Source organism: Lethenteron reissneri, chromosome 32 (genome assembly GCF_015708825.2).
Source record: "Lethenteron reissneri isolate LAM-NWPU_2019-01 chromosome 32, ASM1570882v1, whole genome shotgun sequence".
In the NCBI taxonomy this organism is placed as follows: Eukaryota; Metazoa; Chordata; class Hyperoartia; order Petromyzontiformes; family Petromyzontidae; genus Lethenteron; species Lethenteron reissneri.
Window position 1 is genome coordinate 3,711,520 of NC_083810.1, and position 21,193 is coordinate 3,732,712.

At 56.9% G+C, this 21,193-nt stretch overlaps 1 pseudogene; it reads left to right on the top strand.

Moving 5' to 3' along the window:
- Window positions 1–8,550: 8,550 nt before the first annotated feature.
- Window positions 8,551–20,247, top strand: LOC133350130 (uncharacterized protein K02A2.6-like; annotated as a pseudogene).
- Window positions 20,248–21,193: the final 946 nt, after the last annotated feature.

Here is a 21,193-nt window from a genome sequence, read left to right on the forward strand (position 1 = left end):
AAACACAATCAAAAACAGTTATTATTCTTAAAGGCACCAATCTCAACAGATACATCGGCAGGTTATCTGACAACAGAACGGCCCGGAGTAAGGGCCTGCGACGGTGCTCCTTTTCCGAAGCTCGTTATCTTATACCAAGTTTACTAATTGGGGACCAGATCACCTGATAAGGATCCGGTGGGCCACCACTCCCCACGTGAGCGTGGCTCGGCGGAAGGAGGTGCCAAGAATCAGTTCGTATTGATGGATCTGTTGGGAATTTATGCGATTAAGAGTACAGCCCACTAAATATTAAAGATAAAAATTAAGAATACTCTTATAAACGACGGAGGGCCATCACTCGGTCTCGTTGCGATGCTTTCCAGCCACGGATGGCTTATGGGTTCGAGTGTTTTTGAGTGGTAAGAGTTGTCTTGAATAGTCAGTGTTCGGAGTCGATTCTTTAGGTCAAACAGACGCCTGGTGGTCGTGTGGTGAGGGGGCGGTGCGCGTCATACGTATCAGTCGATCCCCTGTCACCGTGGCGAACTGGTTCGGATGGCTGTTGATACGCTGTCGCAGTTCGGAACCCGGTCGGTAGGTGGCGCCCACAACTCGCTCGCAGCGTGCAGCTCTGGGTTGTCGTCGAACAGCGATGCTCACCACTCCGGTGGCAGCAGAGACCCCCGATTCGGCAGAGGTTGACGAGCTGAAGATGAGTCGAGCCGACCCGCTGGTCGCAGCTCGCTCCTGAGTCGACCCTCCCGGTCGAGCTCGCTCCTGGGTCGACCCGCTGGTCGCCCTCGCTCCTGAGTCGACCCTCTGGTCGCACTCCTGAGTGGACCCGCTGGTCGCACTCCTGAGTGGACCCACTCTGGTCGCACTCGTTCCTGAGTCGACCCTCCCGTCGCACTGGTTTCCAATGCTCAGGATCCTTTACTTTATGCCGAAAAATCCCCCTGGATCCCGCCCACAAGGCGGGGCTTCTTCCGATTTTTGCTGTGTCAGGATCTGTCCGTAGGCAGGTGTGTCCATGTGTGTGTCCGTACGTCCGTGTGTCCTTGTGTGCATCACTGACGGTATATTCCGTTGTCACACTCCCTCCATAAAACCCACGAGCAAACAATCAGATGTTACAAATTGCCTCGAAGTCGTCTCTCTGTCTGGGTGCAATATTATCTCTTGTCTGGCCTTCTTCATGAACCCAAAACACAGACGTTACAAATCGTCTCATAGGCGTCTTTGTTCGTGTTGCACAACCTGGAGGGAGGGGCAACACTCTCTCCGACCCGGCGCACAAAGAAATGGTTAAAAGTTTTAAGTTAACATTTGTCCCTTACTATTTCACAGTTATGATTCTGTATGTAACCTAAGGTCTGTCGTTTCCCATCGTGGTGCTTGACTCCAGTGGAGGTGTTTCCCCGAGCGTATACACACTCCTATCCCGCGCTGCGGGAATACAAAGACGGCCGGGATCTCCCTTTCTCTCCGACCCTGGGTTTAACATCGTTTTTTTTTATTATGTATTTATATTCGACCTGGTGGTGATTCATCCCGTTATCCTGGCTTTTCCATAAGTTTTACTTTTGTCTTTTCATGCATATACTTATTACTATTAATTTATTTCCGATATCTTAGGTTAAGGGGTAAGTTTCTTGATCCTAGAAATTCGTATTCCTTGGTGCCTGCATGGTTATATAAGCGGAATATAGTTTACGGTGAATAGCGTTAACATTGATGTTATGTGCGATATTATGTATTGTGATGTCTTTAACTTAACTTGTTTGTCAGAGCTTTACTGACACGAAGTTGCATTTCATAGCCCGCAGTCTTTGCCCCACCCTATCTCTGCTCGCCGTTGTTGTTGCCGTCCAGCTGCCGTTAATTCAAGGCCTCATTAATTTCCGTCACTCCTGAGTAGGTGAGGGCGGTTGAACCTTGGAGTCAGTTCTGGTTTTTGTCTGCCTGCTTCTTCTTGTGTCCCCTGACCCCGGGAGTTATTATTCTACTTTATGGCCTGTCGAAGCCCCACTCGCTGTTGCTGGGCTGGTGTTGTTCCCGGCTTTTTGCTTACGTTTGCAGTTCGCCGTGCTCTTGATTTCCTTCCCTCTTCAACCTTATATTGACTATTCGCTCCTGTCTGGGTGCGATTCAATTTTGACTTAGGAAGGTTCTGATTGTCATATGCTTCGGGTCGAGTTGTATAGAAAGTATTAAAGTATGGAAATAACATTTCATATTGACTTAATAATGGTGATGGTTCAGTAGGCGTAACTTGTGGCCTGGTTTAATTGGAGTGGGTGTGAATATCAATAACTTTAGCCTACCCTGTTGTTAAATTCCGAATTTTGACGTTACTTTAAAACCATGCAGGATAGTTGGGCTTTTTGCCTTAACTATGTCTGGCTGACACTCCCACTGTCTCTGCCCTTGCACGGGTGACATGTGCCCGTTCATCAGACCTTATCTTCCCTTGAAGCAAGGTTGCAAATTCTGCCATCCTAGCCCTCCTCCGGTTCATTACTTAACAACACCTGGTGTTTTGCAGTTTGCTGCGCTTGGTGTGTTTCACTCATTAAAAAAACAAGTAAAAAGATAATATATAAAAATCATCAAATATTATTAATCTCAATTATGGAAGAAGGGTTAGGATACAACACCTCGAAGGTGCGGCTGAACACAATAATATCGTCCAAATATATGAGGCACGTTTCCCACTGCAGCCCTGCTAGTACCAGTTCCATCAGATGTTGGAACGTCGCCGGTGCGGCATTCAAGCCCATGGGTAGGCGGTTAAATTCAAACAAGCCTTGCGGCATGCGGAACGCTGTTTTCGGTCTGAACGCATCATCGAGGGGGAGCTGCCAAAAACCCGACGACAGGTCGAGAGTAGAAAAAAAATTTGCCCCCGACAAGGCGTCCAACAAATCTTCCATCTGTGGCAGGGGGTATGCATCCGCCACGGATATTTTATTCAATCAGCGAAAATCCACACAGAACCTCATCCCGCCATCCTTCTTTTTAACCAACACCACCGGTGCACCCCAAGGACTGTTGGACAGCGAAATGATATCGGCCGCCAACATGTTGTCCACCGCGCCACGCATGTGTTCCCTTTCCGCAGGGCTCATGCGGTGCGGGTGCATACAAATCGGTCCTGCCGCACCGGTGTCGATATGGTGTGACAAGAGCGAGGTATGGCCCAAATCAAAAACATATTTACTGAAGACGTCGGCGTATTTCGACAATAGTGAATGCAAGGCGTTCCGCTGCGTGGATGACAAAGACGTATTCTCACGGCACAATTCGGCGATCCATCGATCGTCTGAATAAGTGGGCCGTGACACGCCAGCAGCCATTACTCTCGGTTGGCCGCCATCAAAGCTAGTGAAATCGGTAGTGGCATGGGCCAATACCGCACTAGCCGGAACGACAACTCGGTCCGGGCCCCCATTCAACACTTGTAAGAATGGGGCTTGCTCAGGCCGAACGATAGTTTGAGCCGCAACAAGGGAGAAGGCTTTAGCCACGGAGTTCGACGGGGACAATACCACACCCACCGCCCCGTCCACGGCCTCCAACCGCTTCCGGTAACGCAGCGGGATGAGCATCTGTGAACCCGAGGGTATCTCCACAGTGACATCAACAATCGCGTTAACGGTGTTCCCTGGGGTTGACCGGCCCAACAGGGATGGCAAGAAGGACATCCTACTGCCCCCAGGCATTTCTAAACAACCCTGATCAACAAGGATTTTAACGGGCATCTGGCGAAGAAAATTGGTGCCCAACAAGCATGGAACAGTCAACGAATGCAAAATCAGAACCGACCCTGACGCGGTGATATTCCCTATAGCAATGCGTACATCCACTCGTCCCAGGATACCCATGCTACCCCCATTAGCAGCAATGCATGTGTAATGGGTTCCGGAGACACTTGTAGAGGTAACTTCTTTATTGCGATCCAACACTCCAACACTCCAACAGTCCAACTACTCTGTTACAGCCTAGGTACACAGCCTAGATACACTACTCTGGATACGCTCTGGAACTCACCCTCACAAGGACGTAGAGCCGGGAGTTCCAGAGTCCCACCACTCGTTCTCACAACATCCCAGGGTCCTGAGATGGCTGGTCTTGGGTCTTGGGTCTTGAGCTACAACTGGCCCTGATCGTCCAGGGAGCTCCCCTTTTATGCCTAGTCCCCAACGAGGGGTGGGGCCGTGTGCGCCCCCAGATATCCCACAGAGCACACACAGCCACCCCCCCCGTTGGTGGCGCCAAGCGGCTTAAGCGCCTGGGCCGCCCGGGAACCCAACGCCTGGCGCCAAGAGGCTTAAGCGTCTGACCCGCCTGGGAACTCAGCGCCTGGCGCCAAGGGGCCCAAGCGGCTGGCCCGCCCAGGGTCCCAGAGCCCCCAGCAGCCCCTCCCTTCTTATGTCACTACATTACCCCCCTCTACGTAGCCTCCAGCCGTCCCGGCTGTCAATAATTAGAAAGTTTAAATTAACGAAAAGGAGAGAAGAAAAAAAATACGCGAGCCTCAACAGGAAAAGAAAAGAGAACAAGAAAGCAACCATAAATACCATAACCAACCTGTACAACTTGACACTATATACAAGCATCAATCAACAAAAAGGTGAAGCAATGACACGTGAACAAACGACCTGCGGCACACCTAACTCTCCTCGGGATCCGCTTAGAAAATGGGGAATTAACAACAACAAATATACAGATTCCGACGCATTGGATGCACAACCACCGCATGGATGGCAGGGTTCCACACCACCCTGCCAGCCTCCCATCCGTCAGGTGGAGCGAAGGCGAAGACCAACATGTCGAGCATCCTTATACACAAACTAATCCGGACGTCTGTCTACGTCCCGGGTCGAGAAGTCGTACTTCAGTGCCGACCCATGTACTGGGCAAAGAAGTCGCACTTCAGGGCTGCTCCAGTATCTACATTTTAAAATATATATATAAAATTGACATGACACAAACAAAATAAATCTGCCTGCTCCTGTCCAGAAATGGTGGCCGCACGCGCGAACCGCATCTTTAAGGCATCCCGTGCTTGCGTCCCAGCAACCCTCAATGAGGACCACCACCGACATTACATGTCAACCGTTAGCACCCCCCGCCTTTCCAACGTGGCATCTCCATCCTAAAACCGCGCACGTCGGCCATATCGGGGGGGAATTTCCGTGTTACCACCCCACCGCCTTTCCGACGCGGCATCACAACCAGTAGCACGCGTCGGCCATATCGGGGGAACTTCAACCCAGTCTCTCTCCAAGACTCGCATCGCAGCATATAGCTGTACCGACCGAGCTGAGACCCAGTCTCTCTCTAAGACTCACATCGCAGCATATAGCTGTACCGACCGAGCTGAGACCCAGTCTCTCTCCAAGACTCGCATCGCAGCATATAGCTGTACCGACCGAGCTGAGACCCAGTCTCTCTCCAAGACTCACATCGCAGCATATAGCTGTACCGACCGAGCTGAGACCCAGTCTCTCTCCAAGACTCGCATCGCAGCATATAGCTGTACCGACCGAGCTGAGACGACCCAGTCTCTCACCAAGACTCGCATTGCAGCATATAGCTATACCGACCGAGCTGAGACCCAGTCTCTCTCCAAGACTCACATCACAGCATATAGCTGTACCGACCGAGCTGAGACCCAGTCTCTCTCCAAGACTCGCATCGCAGCATATAGCTGTACCGACCGAGCTGAGACGACCCAGTCTCTCACCAAGACTCGCATCGCAGCATATAGCTGTACCGACCGAGCTGAGACCCAGTCTCTCTCCAAGACTCACATCGCAGCATATAGCTGTACCGACCGAGCTGAGACCCAGTCTCTCTCCAAGACTCGCATCGCAGCATATAGCTGTACCGACCGAGCTGAGACGACCCAGTCTCTCTCCAAGACTCGCATCGCAGCATATAGCTGTACCGACCGAGCTGAGACGACCCATCGTTCACTCCCTGCACAACATGCACCCTAACAACTGAGGGATACAGTCCCAACGTAACGGGACAACTACACCTGAACACCACGAATCTCCAGCCCACTATTTCAACGTGCCTCGGAGTGTTTCAATCTCCGGGCCGTCAGGGCGAACCTACTGCTCCAGACGCACCACGGAGGGTCTCAACCTCCGGGCCGTCAGGTCAAGCCGTCAGCCATTCCATGACGGGACCACACTCTCCGAGCCATGTGAGCGCACAGCCCACTAGGCTAGACATGCCACGGAGTGTTTCAATCTCCGGGCTGTCAGGTCAAGCCGTCAGCCATAGCATGACGGGACCACACTCTCCGAGCCATGTGAGCACACAGCCCACTAGGCTAGACATGCCACAGAGTGTCTCTATCTCCGGGCTGTCAGGTCAAGCCGTCAGCCATAGCATGACGGGACCACAACTCTCGTGTTAGACACGCAACACCTGCTGGGCCATCCTGGTCAGGATCTGCACCCCAAGATATATGAGAGCCAGCATGACAATTCCAAATCCTTGGCAGCATGTCACCATCTCAAGATAAATGCCCCATACAGTCTATACATCGTTAACAATGACAGCACAAGCTATACATTAACAATCACGAACAAAGCTCAATACAAACCATACATTGTTAAGAATCACAAGCAAAGTTTCGCACACACATTGACAACACTCATGAGCGAAGATCCACACAGTTTACCCAACAACAATCACGACTCCCCGACGACAACGAAGAAAATGTCAACAAAAATCATTAATCCGGAGTGCGTAAATGGACGAAGTGTCAGGGGCCTGGTCTCCCGACCTCCAACCTTTGGCCAGAGCAAAGGCGACGACCAGCGTGTCGGTCGATGTGCCGGACCCGGCGATGGTTACAGTAAGAATGGCGCTCTCACTGTCCGGTCGCAGCGATGATGACGCGGTATGCTAGGTTGAAGACAGCTGTCGTCCGGCGGTGAAGGTCGCAGCGCTGATGACACGGTGTTGTTTGGTTTGACCCTGCTGGGCCTGGAAATGACGTTGCTCCCAGCGGTCATTGCTCCACCGGCAGAAGTGACGACACACCCGGAAGTGTCCCCCACATTTGTAGCGGGAACGGCGGTGGCGTCCACCATGTTTGTGGCGGCGGCGGCGGCGGGCTCGGGCGAGCGCTGCGCCACTTCTCTCCCTCCCGCCATCGCCTGTGAGTGCCGCATCTTGCCCAGGAGGGAGGCGGTGGCGCAGAGCAGCTCTGCGAGGTGAAGCAGCGCCTCCTCCATCCCTGCTCCCGACGCTGGAGAGGGGACGGTCGGCAGGAGCAGACAGCTGTTCAGCCGGCGGTGCGGCGTGGTTGTCGGCCGGCGGTGCAGCGTCGCTGTCGGCCGGCGTTGCAGCGTCGCTGTTGGCCGACAGTGCATCGTCGCTGTCGGCCGGCGGTGCAGCGTCACTGTCGGCCGGTGGTGCAGCGTCGCTGTCGGCCGGCGGTAGAGCGTCGCTGTCGGCCGGCGGTGCAGCATCGCTATCGGCCGGCGTTGGCCGCCCCATCGCTGCTTGCTCCTTGACATCGCCGTCAGGACTGAAGGTACGTGACTTACTTCTTGTCTCCATGGCCACTTCTGACTCCAAATGTAATGGGTTCCGGAGACACTTGTAGAGGTAACTTCTTTATTACGATCCAACACTCCAACACTCCAACAGTCCAACAGTCCAACTACTCTGTTACAGCCTAGGTACACAGCCTAGGTACACAGCCTAGATACACTACTCTGGCTACACTCTGGAACTCGCCCTCACAAGGACGTAGAGCCGGGAGTTCCAGAGTCCCACCACTCGCTCTCACAACATCCCAGGGTCCTGAGATGGCTGGTCTTGGGTCTTGGGTCTTGAGCTACAACTGGCCCTGATCGTCCAGGGAGCTCCCCTTTTATGCCTAGTCCCCAACGAGGGATGGGGCCGTGTGCGCCCACAGATATCCCACAGAGCACACACAGCCCCCCCCCCCCCCCCGTTGGTGGCGCCAAGCGGCTTAAGCGCCTGGGCCGCCCGGGAACCCAACGCCTGGCGCCAAGAGGCTTAAGCGTCTGACCCGCCTGGGAACCCAGCGCCTGGCGCCAAGGGGCCCAAGCGCCTGGCCCGCCCAGGGTCCCAGAGCCCCCAGCAGCCCCTCCCTTCTTATGTCACTACAGATGCATCATTAGCCGGTCGGATCCGCGACGTAGCGACGGATAGAAGATGAAAAATCACATCGGAAATTATGGTTGCAGACGCACCGGTATCAACCAAAATACGCACATCAACCCCTTCAATAGTACCCGGTACCGTGGAGGACCCCATTGCGGCTGCCACCACCCTCCGAGCCAATTTTTTTCACTGAGTAACCGTGTGCGGCACCTACCCAGCTGGCCCACAATTACCATCAGAAATACAAACAGGGGTGCGAGTGGATGCGTGAGGTGTTTGGACCTGCCGGGTGTCCGATGTGTGCCGACTTGCCCGAGGGTGTCGTGGATCCACGTCCGGTGGAGGAGATGGAGGGAGGCCCGATGGGAGCTGAGGAGATCGGAATCGGCGCCAACAATCGCGGGCGAAATGGCCCCGTCGGCCGCACTTGAAACATGTGGCGGCCGCCCGGCGGTCGGTCGCCTCGGGCCCCGCCCGTGGGCGTCCGGCCCCGTCGTGCTGCACGTCCCGCCAACGTTGCGGGACCCAGCGAGGAGCGGCAACAATCAAATCGTCGTCGCTGGAGTCGTCAGGGATGTGGATGACATGACGCAGAGCCCATCCCAACGGTTGACTGTCTTTCTTGGGGTCTCCCGTCCATGCCGCCATTTGGTCCCAGCGTCTGAGGTTGAATTTGGCGTCTAAACAGTGCGCAGCCCAACGAGACGTCAGTGGCTCGTGGCCGCACACCGGTAGCGAGATGTTCAATTCCTGGGATAGTTCAATCATCCTTGCAAGGATGAGAGGATCTAGGAGATCGGCAGAGGACTCGGGGTAGGCGGCCATAGCGAGCACTAACAGCGCACCGCGGTACGCCAAAGGTGATTCTTCCAGTCCTCAACGTCGCTGCATAAATTTACTATGAGCAGCCGATGGTGGCTAGTAAAATTCCGCCATTTCAGCAAAGGCGTCCCGTAGCGTCTTCCAACAGCGTAGGTAGAGCCTCTAGCGCTTCCGACTCCGTCCACCACACAGATCGGAAGGCGGGCTCGAATCGCCACGTGAATGTGCTCCAGTCGCCTCCAGCGACGAAATCTTTAATTTGAGGAAGGCGATGGCTGCGGCTACTGTCGGAGGCCTTGGGTGTGTCTGTTCCCGCCACCCGCGCAGCACGCGGCTCCGCCAAGATGGCGGCCGCCAGCAGTGTGGCAGCGGCCCCGCCCAAGATGGCGGCCTCCCCCTCCGCAGCAGGTGCAATGGCGGACGCAGTCACCCGCTGGAGATCAAGGTCGTCCACACTCGGATGCGTCGCACGAGGCCGACCCAGGGCGGTGGACGATGCGACCACCGTCACGAGGTTGAGCATCACCACCCGGAAAGACTTTATCTGGTCCGCCACTCGACGCCACCCCTCGTCCGCAGCTGGAGACGTCTCCGCGCCCTCCTGTCATTTCTGCGCAGCGTCGGGGAGACAGGCAGACGGCGGCAGTGGTCCTGTTGCTCCCAGCAGCTCATCCCCGTCCGCATCGTCATCTTCTTCCGATGGAGGGTCTGGTGGGTTTCTTTTCTTGAGGTGCTTGGACATTTCGGGTAGAGGTCCAAACGGTCTCAAGATGTACTGCTGACACCAATGTAATAAAGGTCGCGGAGGCAACTTTGGGAATCAGTGTTCTTTATTAGCTTTCTTCCACATCTCTCATCGTATGGGCTCCTCTGCTATCTGGCTCCTTCACGCTGTTGGCAGACAGCGTGAGAGGGAGGGATAGAGAGTGAGAGAGATGACTGTCGCGGCCACGTGGCAGTCTCTGGACCCCGCGCTCCAGCGTGGCTCCGTCCTTTGTTCGTTCCAGCTCTGACCACGTGTTGCCCCTTCTCCACCCCTTTTAATCCCTGGGTCACGTGGTGCCTCTCAGCCTATCCTGGGTAACCTCCCTGGAACCTTCCAGATCCTATCCCACTGTCCCAGGACCACGCCCCTAACTCGTCCCCTCATTGGCTGTGGCTGAAGCCAGCAGAGCCAATCATCTCCTTCCAGGTGTACCCTTCACATTACGTCAGGGCCACGCCCCTACTCTTCTCCCCATTAGTTATGGGTCGGGACCGGTAGAGTCAATCATTATCAATCAGGTGTGACCACTTAATCACCCAGGTGTACCCTCACATTACACATGCACACAGAGATGGTTACTGGAACCAGCTGGGACAGTGATGCGCGAACGCTCCGAACTGCCACGCTCGCCCTCCGATATTCCACGGGAGAGTATTGCTCGCTCGAGTTAACGACACGCGATTGAACATTGAAATGCATGCACTGAAGTCCATGCCGACCCAGTGGCTCTCAGTGCTCACCCCACATCGCGCCGCCGCATATCCGTCGTGAAACATCGGCCGTCCGGGAGACCACAAAATTCTCGTTAACCCGCAATCCTCCGATACATCGGGACATAAACACAGCGCCGCCTCTTCGCCTAAATTCACGCCACCCCTTCTGGATCACAGCAGCATCATTTCACGCCACAAATGCAAATAAAGGCGAGAGATGGAAGCAAGTCTGGACTGTGGCCAACGTCAAAAATAAGCATCTCGTCAGCGACCCTACCGTCGAACCTCCCCGTTTGAACCTTTCCACACTGCAATGGTCCGACCATCAACCGAACATACGGCGGCCTGCGAGTGCGGCCACCAATCCCAAACCAATGACCGCATTGTAAGTGTAGTGCTCGACTTGACACGACAGCTTCTTGTTTTTCTCTCTCACTTTATTTCGCTAATACCGATCAACATTCCTCCTGCTAACACCAATCAACATTCCTCCCCCGCGCTCTCTGCTCGCTCGCCGCGTTCCGCCGGCCTCGCTCGCTCCGCGTCTCTCCTCCGTCGACTCTCCTCTCCACTCTCTCTGTCACAGTTCAGCCGCTCTTTATCAGCTTTGCCGTCACACTCAGCCGTATCACTATCAGCTTCTCCGCCACTCTCCAGCCGCTTTCTGCTAGCTTCGCCGTCACACTCCAGCCGCTTTCTGCTGGCTTCGCCATCACACTCCAGCCACTCTCTGCTGGCTTCGTCGTCACACTCCAGCCGCTTCTGCTGGATTTTGCCTTGCTACTTTATACTTCTCCATTGCTACCCTATACTTCTCCACTGCTACCCTATACTTCTCCACTACTACCCTATACTTCTCCACTGCTACCCTATACTTCTCCACTGCTTCTGGCTCCGCTGCTTCAGTTCCAACATCCTTCTTCTTCTCCCAGGCACGAACCCCTCTCTCTCCAAAACCCCCCTCTCTTTATCCCCAAGCCAATTAAACTCCAATTAACCGGTGGCATCCCCCGTGACGCCCGTTGCCCCCTAGCCCCCGCTGGCACCTGCCATGTTTTCTCAGACAATGCGGCGCCGTTTAGCGACAACAACAACTTCCCAGCCAATCAGCGCCCTGTGTCCTAATCGCCCCCTACCCGTCTCTGGCCTTCTCCTCACGCCTAGCGACAATAACAACCTCGACCTCGTTTGCTCCCACTGTACTCTGCGTGCGCGTACATCCACACCCGCGTGTGACGCGTATTTCAGGCACTACATAAGCACTCCTTTAAAGGCGGAATGGACGAGTTCCACTCTGCTTCTGAACAAGAAATTGAGTGGATAACAAATCTAAAATTACATGTTTGATCTGCTGTTCTTAATCCATATGAAGGAAGAAGACAGAGACACACAGACAAATTGATGCAACAGATAGACACATATAGAGAAAGCCACACACAAACACGACCCACGTTTTCTTGCATGGAGGTCAATCAAAGTTGGTAGGATAGGCAAGGGGTTAAGGGATAGGAAACTAAATTATTCCGATTAATTTATTGTGTAGCGGCCGATTAATCAGGGATAAGAGGAAGCCTGTAAGTTGCAGGGGAGCTAATGCGGGTGATTAAAGAGATGGGTCGGCAGATGCAGTCGGATGTGGAATACAAGCATAAAAATTCATCTTGACTTAAAGCTTTCGTGACTGCAGGAATTTATATTCTTTGGGTCTTTCGGTAAAGTCACGTAGATAGAATAATAAAATAATAAAAATACAATTTTTTATAAAGTGAATAAAAAATAATAAAAATATCACGACGTTGCGATCGCAACACAAGCAATCGTCATCAGGAGAAAACAGAGGATGACGATTGCTTGTGTTGCGATCGAAACGTCGTGATATTTTTATTATTTTTTTATTAACTTTATTTTCATTTTTATTATTTTATTGTTATTATTTTTTCTATCCACGTGACTTTACCGAAAGACCCAAATAATATAAAAAAAGAAACGCATGCAGAGAGAGAGGGAGTGGCGCTAAAAGCACAGCTGGCCTGTATATTTCTACAATACTCTTATGTGCATTGACTAAGCTAGTTGAGTCTGGCTGTACCTCTGAAGGCAGAAAAGGGGGTGATTCTTGCCGGAAGAGGCAATTCTGTTGCCGCTCGTGATTGGCAGCAAAATGTTCAGGAGCTCGATGCCAATGTCGAGGTCTGCTGGTGGCCATGACGAGAGGGCTTCAGCAGTGTTCTGTGGTGCCACAGCGACGGGGCCGCTCTGCCGAGCCAGGGAGCCGCCCGGCTTCCCCCACCGCACTGCCCCCCATCACCCGCCCCACATAAGCACACACCCGCACGCATCCCCCCCCCCCCCATAGAGCTGGAAGGGAAGGTTACCTGATCGACCGGTTTTTATCCGAGAGACCCTTATCGGGATTAATTCTCACGGTTTCCGGCGATCAGGGAATTGGATGACCTCCCCCGTGCTACGTGGTACCGCGGCGCTGCTGCCGGCCTTAATATGGTGTGGTCGCGGCGTGGGGCATTCGGCCACCGCGGTTGAGGCGCATTTCCCCCCACACACACCCCCACGAGTCGACGGGGCAAGCAGGGGAGGCACGAGACAGCATGAATAGCGGGGTCACAGGGGCTGTTGCGCATAGTCATGGAGGGTTGGGATAATTGCGCTTGAGCGCGCAGGCCCCATTGTTAGGAAGGGTAAGGGAGTAATTAGGATGTACGCCGCCAACGTCGCGCACTGATTAGCATATCAACAGCGCCCGGGAACCGCCGTGCGCGGGCTTGGGGTGCACGAGCCCATTGTTCAGCGCAGCATCCCCTTTGAGGTAGGGAGGATAAATAGAGGAGCGGGGAGGGGAAATCGCCCCTTCTCTCCAGGCCAGCGGACCAGCAGGAGTTCCAGCCAGCGACCCGGACGTCCGTGCGACGCATCGAGGTACGCTGTTAGCGCAGAGAGCAGCGAACCTCCGCGGGCACCAAACAGTGAGTGGGGAGGTGAAGTAGGGTATCGTAAGCCGATGAATAGGGAATAGGTACAGGTTTAGTGGAATAGGCCAGCCTCGTCGACTCACTGATTCCACATCAATTCGCAGGTGGCATATAATAAATCATTAATAGCGAAGCGTGGTCTCGCGTGATCTTGTCGTGCAGTGTGAGCGTGTGGGTGCGCTGTGTGCACAGTGGTTTGCCACGTGAGTGAGCGCTGCGCGGAGCTGAGCGCGCGGGTTGCGCGTGGGTACGCAGTGATTCTGTGGTGCTGCGGCTCGCCTCGGGGGAGCGCTGCGCAGAGCGGTGCGAGAGTGGGTGTCGCGTGTGTTCACTCCGTGTGTGATACAGGTGCGCGAGTATAACGTGAGTTGAGTTGGAGTGCGCGGAGCGGCGTGTGTGTGGGCGTGCGTGCGTAATCGGCGTCCCCCAGGTGCGCGCTCATAACGTGAGCGGCCAGCAGGCGGCGAGCGCTGCGCAGAGCGGCGCAAGAGTGGGTATCGCGTGTGGAGCTGTATGCGTGTGTGCGCGCACGTTCACTACGTGTATAATACGGATGCGCATTGGGAACGTGCCGCACAGGGCTATACTGCGAGCACGGCGTTTGATCGACGATGATGTGCGCACGTATGCTCGCAGCGTGGGAGCGCGGCGCGAGGCTGTAACCGTAGGGGCGTCGCGTTCGAATGCCGGCGAAACCGTAGCGGGTAATAGGGAGGTGGGGTAACGTAAACGAATAGGGGATGCAGGCGGGAGGGACCCCGGGGGCCGACGGCCCCCACAAATTGGTGTCAGAAGCGGTACGGACCCCCGCGTTACCTCACGCTAAAATAAGACTAATATTTACCGGCCGGGGGGCCCCTTCGTGGAAGGCATTCGCCCGCAATCTCTTAGGGGCCAAGGAAATTAATGGATGGACGGACGCGCAGGCAGTACGTCAACTTAATATGAATCTTGATGGGCGGGCAGCCGATTTTGTAGAAGCGTTACCCGCGAGCGCACAGACACAGCTAGAGGAGCTGATGCGCCGACTCGATCAGCGTTTTGGCACGCGTGACGAGGAGGAAGCAAAATCGGCCTTAGAGGCGCGCCGGCGCCAACCTGGCGAAGATCTACGTGATTACGCCGAGGATGTGCGCGAGTTAACAAAGATCGCACGCCCGGGGTACGCAACTGATGTTATTGAGGAACTGGCCGCCGAGAAAATCCAGCGGTACCTGTCTCGCACGGCGTGGTGGCAGCCAGACATGAGCTGCCCACGTCTTCCCTTTAACACCCTTGTCGAGCGCGCACGTAAGTGTGAAAGAATTCACAGCGAACGCGCGCAGCTCCGGGGGCTGGGACGAGAGCGCGCCATTGCGAGCCTGCTCTCGGAAGACGAGGAGGAGGAACAGGAGCTCGCGAGGACGGTAAGGGGCCGGGAAAGAGAGCCTCCAGTGTCCCGCGAGACAACCCCGGGATGGGTTGCCGGTATACAAACGGGTATAAAGGATGTCTCCGGCCAGGTAACCCAGGTACGCGAGGAAACGAATAAAAATATGACCCAACTGCAATCCTCCGTTGAGACCATCCGATCCGAGATGGGGGAACTAGACTCCACGGTAGGAGGGCTAACTGGAAGGATAGCGCGACTAGAAGCAGAGTATGAGCAGCAGCGCACTGGGGGAGGAGGGAGTGGGCAGAGAGCCCATTACGGAGCCGCCACCCCTCCCCGGGCATGTTATATGTGCGATCGCCGAGGGCATCTAGTGAGGGACTGTCCTCAGGTCGCCCGAGCTAGACAAGAGCTAAGGTCAAACACTAAGGCCCCCCTAGAGAGGGGACCACCGGGGGGCGAAATCGACGTAGCCCCGACACAAACAAGCTGTGAGAATAATGGCGAGCGAGTGATCTCCACACAGGTTCCAGCAACAACGCCCACAGAAACGGTGACTCCTGGCGACTGGCTGCGGGAGCTGGTGGCGGGGATCACGGGGGCCACGTCGCTGGTGGAAGGGGAGGTAAACGGAGTGCGTACCTGAATCCTGCTGGACACGGGGGCGGTGGCCTCGCTCGTGAGCGCAGCGCACTGCAGCGCGATCGGGGTCGACGTGCGTCACCTGCAGGTACCGGACCGCGCGCTGCACACGGCGAGCGGAGCCGGAATGGGGCTGCTGGGGAGAGCCACCCTAGAGGTCCGCATAGGCAGCCAGGTGTGCACGCAGGAGTTCTACGTGTCGAGTGCGTTGTGTCACGAGTGTATCGCAGGCACCGACCTCCTAGAACGGTTGGGACTCAACGTGCAACCCCGCCAGCGATGCGCCACCATGGAGAGCAACGGCGAGCGGATACCGTTCCTGGGACGAGAACCAACGCACCGCCGCTTTGCACCTGTGGCCGCTATCCTGGCGACGGCAGTCACCATCGGCCCGCTCACCGAGATGCTGGTGCCGGTGGCAACATCCCCCACCGACCCCGCGCTCCGACCATCAGGGGAGGTAATGCTAACTCCTCACCCGGAGTTGGCAAAACGGTATGGGATAGTGGGATCCGCCACGTTGGTAAACGCAGATGGGGACCGATTGTTTATGCGGATGTTTAACCCCCACAATACCTCAGCGATACTGCGACGGCGCACCCCGATAGCCACAGTACACCCCCTGCACGCACGCCACTCTAACGACTCGGTGTTCGCACTCTGGGCTGAGGACCCCGGTCGTCCTGAGGGTGAGCAGGACCTGGCCTGGCGAGTCGACCCGACTCCCCGAGCCGAGGTCGTTCCCCTGCTCGACGCGTTACATGTACCATGGGCGGACTTACCTAAGGGAGGGGCCGATCGGCTGCGCGAGTTACTGCGGGAGTATGCCGACGTGTTCAGCGAACACGACTCGGACGTGGGTCGGACCGACCTTGTTAAGCATCAAATTGACACCGGTGCAGCCCGACCCATCAAACTCCCTGCGTACCGAGTGGGCGCACCCGAACGCGCCCAAATCAAAGAGGCAGTTGGGGACATGCTTCGCGATAACATAATTCAGCCCTCGGCGAGTCCCTGGTCAGCCCCGGTGGTACTAGTAACGAAAAAGGATGGGTCAACCCGGTTCTGCGTCGATTACCGTAAACTAAATGCAGTCACGCTCGGCGATGCCTTCCCCATACCTCGCATCGACGACACCTTCGACAGTCTCGCAGGAGCGCGGTATTTTTCCACCCTCGATCTGGCGTCCGGTTACTGGCAGGTGGAGATGACGGAGGAGGATCGGCCAAAAACAGCATTCACCACCCCGATGGGCCTGTTTGAGTTTCGAGTGTTGCCGTTCGGACTCACTAACGCGCCCGCGACGTTCCAGCGGTTGATGGAGTTGGTGATGCGGGGCTTGCAGTGGGAACAGTGCCTGATTTACTTGGACGATGTGATAGTGTTCAGTAGATCTTTGTCTGAGCATTGGTCCAGGCTTCGAGAGGTGTTCCAGCGACTGCGAGCGGCTCATCTCAAGCTCAAGCCACGTAAGTGTTACATCGCACAACGCGAGGTGGGGTACCTCGGGCATCGCGTCAGCGAGGCAGGCGTGCACACCGATCCGGAGAAGGTACGCGCCGTAGTGGAGTGGCCACGGCCAAGGAATCTGACGGAGATCAGATCATTTTTGGGGCTCGCCACCTATTATCGTCGATTTGTAAAGGGATTCAGCGAGATTGCACGCCCCCTCACCCAACTCACCTCCCCTAAGCACCCCTATCAGTGGACGGGGGCCTGCCAGACGGCCTTCACCACTCTCAAAGATCACCTCACCCACGCCCCCACCCTCGCTTTCCCCGATTTTACCACCGATTTTATTTTGGACACCGACGCCTGCAGCAGCGGGCTGGGCGCGGTGTTGTCACAGGTACAGGATGGGACGGAACGAGTCATCGCGTACGCCAGCCGGACCTTGAGTGGGGCCGAGCTGAACTATTGCGTGACCCGCCAAGAGTTGTACGCCGTGATTTTCGCATGCAAACAGTTCCGGCCGTATTTGTACGGCAGGAGATGTCGCGTACGCACTGACCATTATGCTCTGCAGTTTCTTCTTACATTCAAGGAGCCGCGGGGGCAGATGGCCCGGTGGTTGGCGCAGTTGCAGGAGTACAACCTGCAAATCGAGTATCGGGCTGGCCGGACGCATGCAAACGCGGACGCCTTGTCGAGGCGACCCACGGTGTACGCCGAGACGAGGGCGGAGGAGGCCTGCCCCTGTTTCACGGGGGGACGCTGCCGGCAGGCAACGGACCCCCGAGAGGCCGCGGCCACTGACCCCCCCCCCCAGCGAGAGAGAGTGCAGTGTGCGCCACGGAAACCCTCACAGGTGGCACTGAGGATCCCGTCGACCGCCCGGCAAGCGCGGGACCCGCGGCTCGGGACCCGATTGGACGGATCCAGGAGGACGTCGGCTGCGCCTTCCCGGGCCTAAACGACGAGCAGCTGAGACAGACCCAGCAGCGAGATCCGGATCTGGCGGCAGTGGAGGCGGCACTGCGGGAGGAAAAGAGCGCCCTACCAGGACCCTGGAGCGGTTTGTATGCCCGGTTGTGTGTGCAGAACGGAGTGGTACGGGAGTTAACCGAGGCCGGCCAGCCGGGGTGCATCTGTGTTCCTGCCCAGGTGCGACCCCAGCTGCTACGGCTGGTGCATGACCACCCACTCGGGGGCCACGATGGGGAACGACGTACTCGAGAGACCCTGCGTCGCCAGTATCTCTGGCCCAAATTGGCACAAGACGTGGCGGCCTGGGTACAGGGCTGCCGCGCCTGTCAGCAGTGCGGGCCGAAACCGGCATGATACCAGGTACCCCTAAGGCCGTTCCGCGTCAGCCGCACGAATCAGCTGGTCGGGATCGACCTACAGGGGCCATTCCCGCGATCCCATCGAGGCAACCGATATATCCTAGTCGCAGTAGAGTATTTCACCCGCTACCCCGTGGCAGTGGCCATCCCTGATAAAACGGCCTTGGTGGTGGCCCAGGCATTTGTGGAACACTACGTACTTAAGCACGGGATCCCAGAACGAGTCCTCACCGACCAGGGTAGCGAGTTCGAGGCCGAGTTGTTCCAGGCACTGTGCCGAGAGTTCGGAATCCAGAAGGACCGAACCACAGCGTACCACCCCCAGGCGAACGGGATGGTGGAGCGCATGAATCAGACCTTATCGGGGAAACTCAAACGTATGGCGGCCGCAAATCAACGGGATTGGGATGAACACCTCCCCTACGCCCTTTTCGCCTACGCCACCACCGTACACACGTCGACGGGACAAACCCCGTTTTTAATGATGTTCGGCCGTGAGTCTCGTTTACCCGCAGATCTGCTATTCGGCGTCCCTTCCCCCCAGCCGGAGGAGGGAAGCCGCCCCGTGGAACACCTGTTGGAGACCCTACGAGAAGCCCGAGGCCGAGCATACCCGCAAGGGGAAGCCGCGCATCGGCGGCAGGAACAGGGCACCCGACCCCGCATGGAACCCCCCTTATTCCTGACAGGTGCTAAGGTGTGGCTACACACCCCTCGCGTCGGGGCCGGGCAGGTGGGGAAACTGACGACCTACTGGCGGGGACCCTGGACCGTGGTGCGACAGATCTCCCCCTGGACGGTACTAATTGATGGCGGGGAGAGGGGTCGAGAGACGGTGGTCAATGTCCGCCGCTTAAAACCGTGGAAAGCGGCCCCGGCGAGAGAGAACCCCGTCACCCGAAGGCCCCGAAATCCCGGAGTACCCGCATCCCCCGTGCCCGGGGGCCTCGCGCAGTATATGGGCCCCACGGAGCCCAGGGCTCCGAGGGGCCCCGGGCGGGGCCGGGGGCGACGAGGACGGCGACCCTTAAACCCCACCGCCCCTGAGTTTGTTCCCCAGCCCGCAGGTGCCAGGGGCCGAGGGGAGCCGTTGGAATGGAGGAGGAGACCACCGCCGGAGCCCCAGGAGACGGAGCCGCCACCCCCGAGGCCAGCCACAAGGGCCGGGCGAATCCCGCGGACCCCGCGGCGATACCTCGTGGGGGCAACCCAGGCGAGGTGCTCAAGTCAACCCGGGACGGGGACTGGCACCCCGGGGGGCTATGTGGTGCCACAGCGACGGGGCCGCTCTGCCGAGCCAGGGAGCCGCCCGGCTTCCCCCACCGCACTGCCCCCCATCACCCGCCCCACATAAGCACACACCCGCACGCATCCCCCCCCCCCCCATAGAGCTGGAAGGGAAGGTTACCTGATCGACCGGTTTTTATCCGAGAGACCCTTATCGGGATTAATTCTCACGGTTTCCGGCGATCAGGGAATTGGATGACCTCCCCCGTGCTACGTGGTACCGCGGCGCTGCTGCCGGCCTTAATATGGTGTGGTCGCGGCGTGGGGCATTCGGCCACCGCGGTTGAGGCGCATTTCCCCCCACACACACCCCCACGAGTCGACGGGGCAAGCAGGGGAGGCACGAGACAGCATGAATAGCGGGGTCACAGGGGCTGTTGCGCATAGTCATGGAGGGTTGGGATAATTGCGCTTGAGCGCGCAGGCCCCATTGTTAGGAAGGGTAAGGGAGTAATTAGGATGTACGCCGCCAACGTCGCGCACTGATTAGCATATCAACAGCGCCCGGGAACCGCCGTGCGCGGGCTTGGGGTGCACGAGCCCATTGTTCAGCGCAGCATCCCCTTTGAGGTAGGGAGGATAAATAGAGGAGCGGGGAGGGGAAATCGCCCCTTCTCTCCAGGCCAGCGGACCAGCAGGAGTTCCAGCCAGCGACCCGGACGTCCGTGCGACGCATCGAGGTACGCTGTTAGCGCAGAGAGCAGCGAACCTCCGCGGACACCAAACAGTGAGTGGGGAGGTGAAGTAGGGTATCGTAAGCCGATGAATAGGGAATAGGTACAGGTTTAGTGGAATAGGCCAGCCTCGTCGACTCACTGATTCCACATCAATTCGCAGGTGGCATATAATAAATCATTAATAGCGAAGCGTGGTCTCGCGTGATCTTGTCGTGCAGTGTGAGCGTGTGGGTGCGCTGTGTGCACAGTGGTTCGCCACGTGAGTGAGCGCTGCGCGGAGCTGAGCGCGCGGGTTGCGCGTGGGTACGCAGTGATTCTGTGGTGCTGCGGCTCGCCTCGGGGGAGCGCTGCGCAGAGCGGTGCGAGAGTGGGTGTCGCGTGTGTTCACTCCGTGTGTGATACAGGTGCGCGAGTATAACGTGAGTTGAGTTGGAGTGCGCGGAGCGGCGTGTGTGTGGGCGTGCGTGCGTAATCGGCGTCCCCCAGGTGCGCGCTCATAACGTGAGCGGCCAGCAGGCGGCGAGCGCTGCGCAGAGCGGCGCAAGAGTGGGTATCGCGTGTGGAGCTGTATGCGTGTGTGCGCGCACGTTCACTACGTGTATAATACGGATGCGCATTGGGAACGTGCCGCACAGGGCTATACTGCGAGCACGGCGTTTGATCGACGATGATGTGCGCACGTATGCTCGCAGCGTGGGAGCGCGGCGCGAGGCTGTAACCGTAGGGGCGTCGCGTTCGAATGCCGGCGAAACCGTAGCGGGTAATAGGGAGGTGGGGTAACGTAAACGAATAGGGGATGCAGGCGGGAGGGACCCCGGGGGCCGACGGCCCCCACAGTTCCTCTTCCGTTAGAGCAGCGCAAGACTTCAGTGGTTTTACTCTATGCGGTCCATACGTTTGGGTTGCGTGGCCACAATCGCAATTAGTGGGGGCCCACTGGGTGGTGGTGGATGGGTGCAGAGAAGGGGAAGGGATTGTTGGAGACCTAATTGGCCAGGG